A 6864-nucleotide genomic window follows, 5' to 3' on the forward strand; every position below is an offset into this window, starting at 1 on the left:
GGTTTGATATTAGGTATGTATTATTGAACATGTATTTTTATTCATAATTATTCAAATTTTTTTTTTTAATATTCATATTAAATGGTAGCTTATATCTCTCCATCGGGGGGGGGGTAAATATATAAACTGTGTGGATACAATAAATAGCAAAAATGGAAATTGCGATTGAACAAGGTAAAAAAAATTGCAAAAAAAGCTTTTGAACAGTAGGGTGGGAAAACCCTTTTCATGAAGGTCATAAATAGCAGCAACGTTGGGTTAAGTTGAAACATTCAACTTTTTTTGTGAGTTTCAGTGAGTTTGTGTACGTAGCTTAGTGCTGGGTGTAAACATTCTGTAACTCACCATGACATCATAGTGTCATAAGCTTCTGCTGTCATTTGCATTTGCTACTTGATTATTTGTGAGAGGGAGCTGCTGCGGTGATAAACTTGATTAGCTGTGGAAGCTTTTCCCCAGTACGATGGATTATATAGATCCTGAGTGCTTATCAGTTATTGATCCTGCTTGGGAGGTGCTGGACCCAAACCCCAACCTCCAGGAATTGTTCATGTCATTTAATGGCATGTTTTTTCCAGGGACAGTTGAAGGGGGTGGAAGTAAAATGGAGCCGCAGGATGATACTAAACAGCGGGATTTGTTACTACAAGGAAAATGAAGACGTGTGCACTATATATATATCAGCAAGCCACTATTGAGTTTGAGATCAAGGAGAGATCTTGTTGAGAGTCCTTCTCCATGAAATGGATTCATGCTTTCCTGTTTGTAACACGCCAATACAGAGATGATGGAAGCCCACGGACCAGAGTTCTGCAAACACATGGAGCGCATAAATAACATCACTGGCGCCAACATTTCCATCTACCACAATTTCCATGCAGAGGTTGCTGAATGCAGAAAACACTGGTGGCTCTGTAATGGTCCCTGCAGAGCTTGGGGGCCAAAGTTTGGCTTCATAATGCGGGCAATAAATCGGGCACCCTCTGCTCGGGAACGTTGGTGGTCACACCATCAGCTTACCTGTGGGGGGACTTTTATTAAAGTGAATGGGCCTGAAAAACTACATTCAAAAAGGGAAGAAGAGGAGTTTCAGTTCACCAACCGCCACCCCAAATGACAACAGTGACCATCAACTGCCTAGCAAGAGGGCCAGAATGGACAAATAATTCATTGATATGTTATAACATCTATACATACTGATCAGCACATGGTTCTTGTGCTACTTTGTTACTTGGAGTTCTACTAGTTCCTGATTGTATTATATACCAATTAAATTGTTTAAACCCAAGTGAACATTTCTATTCATACTGATCAGCACATGGTTCTTGTGCTACTTTGTTACTTGGAGTTCTACTAGTTCCTGATTGTATTATATACCAATTAAATTGTTTAAACCCAAGTGAACATTTCTATTGAATTCCTTACTATACATATATATAAGTGCATAATTTCTGATAAAGACAGGCATCTTTTGGGCTACATTCATCCCCACCAAACATTCTCAGCGCTAAAGAAAGATGAACAGGCGGTATTGGGTCAATTTAGGTCCAAAAGAGGGACCCTTGGGAGGTATGATTTATGTGATACGTTATTTGGCATTAACCATTACATTTCCCAAATTACACAACATTTTATTTTCAGTTCTGCAAGGGAAACATCTATCTGACAAAATTACATGTAGCTGCTGAAGTGAGTTTGGTGGTGACGGGTTGCTCGGTAGAGAGCAAGAAGTGGCTGAAGGGAATTAAATTAACTTGGCAGACATCGTATGGCTTCCAGTACGTTGGACAAACACGTCAATCAATAACCTGCTTTATAATAACGTCAGAATTTCCTATCGTACGATTAATTTAAGATGTGTTTGGAGTTGCCATTGAGTCTCCACATACCTCTAAATCATTCTGGATCCTAAATAGAATATTAAATAGTCTCCGGACCCCGGCTTCTTAGTAACTCTTATAAAGCTTTAGTTAAGTCATTACGTTTCTTGTAGCTTTCCCTTCCTGCTTACCAGGCATGAGGTGGTAACCTCTTTTGTTGGCTGAATTGCATTTTAGGTATGTATTTCCCTAAAAGACATGTTTGTTTTATGATTATATGTAAAAATCCTTGAATCTTCAATAAAGAAATTAAGTTGGAATAAAAAAGGTTTAGACAATATATATGTATACACACACGCGCACACACACACATATATATCTGTACTGGGGGGGCATAAGGGGTGCTGGAAAGTTTTAGTGGAGGAGTGTAAGGATGAACTAAGGGGAGTTAGTGTAAAAATAGGGCAGAGGGAGAGGCCTAGGAGGCCATCAACATTTGTACCTATATTTGTACAATGTGACATTCAGAGCCGGCCTTAAGTGTTCTGGTGCCCTGTGCGGACTACTCCTCTGGCGCCCCCTTCTCACTACCCCCCTGCCCCTTCTCACTACCTCGCCCCCCTCTGCCACTTCTCACTACCTCGCCCCCCCCTCACTACCCCCCTCTGCCACTTCTCACTACCTCGCCCCCCCTCACGACCTCTCCCCCCTGCCCATTCTCACTACCCCCTCTGCCCCTTCTCTACTCCCGCTCCCTACTTCTCATTATCCTCACTTACCTTGTTGCCGGAGTCCTGCGGTGGGAGCGTAGACATCCGTCTTCCCGCTGTGTCGCAGTACCGGCATTTCATGTTGAGGGGTGCCGAGCGGCTGCTGAAAACTTCACGAGCAACCACTCGTCGCCCCTGCCCGGGACTTAATTTAAAGCATGGGGTTTTTTTTGTTTTTTTTTTAAACTTTAACATGATGGATGTTAAATAAAGTTTAAAAAAAATAAACGATGTTTTAATTTAAGTCCCGGGCAGGCGCCCCTGCTGCCATGGCGCCCCGTACTTGTCATGTACTTTTTAAACATACCTGAAATAGTACATGAAATACTGACAAATGCATTTGTTTTATCCAGGCACAAATCTTGTTGTCTTTTTGCCTTTGTTTGAGACCCAGGGCCATTCAGAGTCTTCCCTTACAAACGTTTGTACGACACAAATTTATAAATTGTTTTCACGTCTTTCTCATATTTTAGATGACATATTCCTTTGCAATATTATAAAAGAATAACACACACAAAAAGAATAAGACTACTAAAAGTTTATTATTAAATCAAATACAATATGTGGACAGAAGCAAAAAGTACACATTTACCTCAAAGGAGGTCAGATATAGGGCTACCTCTGGACTCACGAAGAGTCTTTCTTCAGCTCGCAGGAGAGAAAAAACCTCATTGGAGGAAATCTCTGGGGGACCATGGATGAAAGAACCGCCCTTCCCTCTGGGCATTAAGAGGTTAATATGAAACCTAACTGTGCTTTTCTACACTGCACCTTTTACTGTAGACTATTCAATATTCCTACATTCACTATATGTTTCTTAGCCCAGTAAAACACAAAGTTAACATGAAATTAAAAAGGAACGACCGCCTTGTAGATGTTTCTCCTTCAGATATCTCAACTGGAACCCTGACAAACTGCCAGGTAGCCAGCGAACTTGATATCTCTAGGTTCTCTTGTCGGAAGTCCTCGACTGCCTTGTTGTAGATGTTACTCCTTCCTCGTTCTGTAGCAGCAGCAATCTTCAGATATCTCAATTGGATACCTGACAAACTGCCAGGTAGTCAGCGAACCTGATATCTCTAGGTTCACAACGTAACTGTTAATATATGGGAATGGAACCCTACATATAGGCAGCTTCTATTGTGACATCACAATGTCAACAACAGTGTCTATGACATCATTTCCTGTTCTTACACTCTAAAAGGCAAAAACCTTGCAAATTACTGAGCCCTTACATTAACCTGTGTACATTAACTAGGACACTAGCCCTAAACTGATCATACTAGCTAAAAGGCTGTTTAACTGTTAAAACAATAATTCAGAGGTCCACAGTTTACAACATAAATAGACACTTTATTTGTTGGTTTTAATAAAAGATGAAAATACATAATTAAAACGTAACTTTTAATTTAACACTAAAATGAAAGAGCACCAAAAAAAGAAAGAAATGTAAAGTGTATATAACACATCACTCAATCAAACTTGGGCAGAGGAGGAGCATGTACTGGGAATAGAAGATTCTCACATTGTCCCTGTAAGCTTGCGAGTGGGGCTCTCTCCCCCTAATGAATCGGTTTATCTTAGTCTGTCAAATTCTAGTCTTGTAATACCTTTGAATATAGTTCCTACCCCGCCTGCCTTAACAGTAATGAGATCTGATGCAGTGTCAAAAGCTCAGTTGCGGTGTAATAAAGTGATCGTGAACTCTAGTGAGGTGTTTTATTCCTTGCTTTAGTATTCAACCTCTTCATCGGGGGAACCCGCATTTCTGAGTTGAGGAAATTTAAATAACCTGCCTAAAAGCTCGTCAACTCAGAAATGCGGGTTATTTAAATTTCCTCAACTCAATAGCAGTTGAGGCTCAACCAATCAGCAAAGAATGCAGGTTATTTCAATTTCCTCAACTGCTATTGAGAAGCACACGCCATTCTGCTACCACCCCTACAGAGAGATCAACACTCATCTCTGGAGTCTATTGAGGAGGTAGGACGGAATATGGTTAAAAAAAGATTAATATGGAATATAGGGCTGCAACGACTAATCGATAATGAAAATCATTGCCAACTAATTTTCATTATCGATTAGTTGAATAGATTTTTATCAATTATAAAATTAGGGTTTTTTCAGAGCAAATGCTCTGAAAAATCTCCCTCGTTTTATAATCCGTTTGATTCAGTGTGACTCACAGCAGCAGTTACTACTTACAGTCCCTCCCTGCAGTCACTCTGACCCCGCCCATTTCCTTATAGCAACTCTGTATAAAATTTATATTTGGGCTGCTGAAAGTTAGGGGAGGTGGGGATTAATGTAGGGTCAGTTATGGTTAATGTAAGGTCAGTTATGGTTAATGGGGTGTTTAGGGTTAATTTAGGGTCAGTTATGGTTAATGGGGTGTTTAGGGTTAATTTAGGGTCAGTTATGGTTCATGGGGTGTTTAGGGTTAACTTAGGGGCAGTTATGGTTGATGGGGTCGTTAGGGTTAATTTAAGGGCAATTATTGTTGATGGGGTCATTAGGGTTAATTTAGGGGCAGTTATGGCTGATGGGGTCGTTAGGGTTAATTTAGGATCTGTTATGGTTGATGGGGTCGTTAGGGTTAATTTAGGAGTACTTATGGTTAATGGGGTCTTTAGAGTTAATTTAGGAGCAGTTATGTTTAATGGGGTCTTAAGGGTTAATTTAATGCTGAGGACTGAGGGTTAAATTAATTTAATAAGGTTAACTTAAGGTGCAGTTAGAGATAAAAGAGGCAAACTAAAGGGAATCTAAATCCTGGGGCAGTGGAGATTATTAATGTATTTATTTGTAAAAGTATTGTGTCAGTGTGCTGGGGTATGAGGCATATAGGGTATATAAGGCATATGTGGGATGCAGTGTGACATATCTGGGGGTATATGGCATATGTGGGAGGCAGTGTGGCATATCTAGGGGTATGTGGCATATGTGGGAGGCAGTGTGGCAAGCCTGGGCTCAAATGTACATAACGGGGGGGGGCAGATTGGGAAATAAAAACAAGAAATACATTTTTTATCAATGTTATTATTTTTTCAAATCTCTGTTTATTGAAAAAGATATTGTACAGTGGTATATTAGGCATTACAAGAGAACCATATACTTCAGGCATAAGACAGAAACATTCTGCGACGTGAGATACATACGTCAGAACAAATAGTACAGAGAATGGCATTATAGTCTAAGATGAAGGGACAATACCACAGCACATAGCAGTATAAAGGTTATCGTCTGGAGAACGGTCGAGAAGTGACACGTAAGTTGAACGTAACCGTATAAAACAGAGAAGGGTGAATGGATGGTGCGCCGTCTAGAACCATCATAGAAAGAGGTTTGGTATTATAAAAAATGAAACAAACAGCCTAAAGTGTATGTGTAAGAAAGTAGGCAGAGACCAAAAACCTAGTTAACAAGCACCAGGTCAGGACGGGGCCCAATATAGCCACCTAAGACAGCGTGAAAAGAGAGAGAGGTCAGAAACTCCCCACAAGGCAACCGTTTCAATCCATTTTTGTACCCCAGGCCCCTGGAAGTCATAACCAAGTCCTCCATCTAGCATATGAAATTGACCTTCCTGAGTCAATTGCTTCCACAACCGCGGGATAATAGCTTTGGCAGCATTGATTAAGTGAATTGATAACGACCTCTTATAGGAACCCACACTAGAGGCAGTATGATGAAGCAACATTGTCTCAGGAGAGGCCTGGAAGTCAGGGTTGTCCACCGCTTAAACGACCGCGGTCACAGCAGACCACGGAGGTTGTATAAGGGGGCATTCCCACCAGAGATGGATGTAAGAGCCTATGTCGATTCCGCATCTCCAACATTGTGGGGGGATATGTGGGAGGAAGTGGTGGAGATCTGCAGGTACCTTGTATCATGTTGTCAGTAGCTTATATGCAGATTCCTGCATTTTGCTCTAGGTGGTGCCCTTATGTATGAGTGAAATCATTTTGTCCCAGTCATCTGGTTCAAATGTGCGGTTCTGCCGTTTGTTTTTAACATCCTGTTTGTTTATTAAATTATTTTAAGTAAATAAAAAATTTTCATTTAATCGATTAATGGAAAAAATAATCGGCCAACTAATCGATTATGAAAATAATCGTTAGTTGCAGCCCTAATGGAATAATACATTTGCTCTAAATACTTGCTCACAACATCCAATACCTGTTCATACAGCACAAGTTATTAATCATGAGTAACTCTCATAAAGGGAAAAGAGCCTTCCTTGGATTAGTTTGACCCAGAATAGGCAACACTTG

General features: G+C 40.5%; 1 pseudogene; it reads left to right on the forward strand.

Moving 5' to 3' along the window:
• Positions 1 to 463: 463 nt before the first annotated feature.
• LOC149283285 (DNA-dependent metalloprotease SPRTN pseudogene) lies at positions 464 to 1117 on the forward strand (annotated as a pseudogene).
• Positions 1118 to 6864: the final 5747 nt, after the last annotated feature.

The sequence above is a fragment of the Sceloporus occidentalis genome, unplaced genomic scaffold (assembly GCF_023333645.1).
Source record: "Sceloporus occidentalis isolate IW3139 unplaced genomic scaffold, rSceOcc1.0.p SCAF_107, whole genome shotgun sequence".
Lineage (NCBI taxonomy): Eukaryota > Metazoa > Chordata > Lepidosauria > Squamata > Phrynosomatidae > Sceloporus > Sceloporus occidentalis.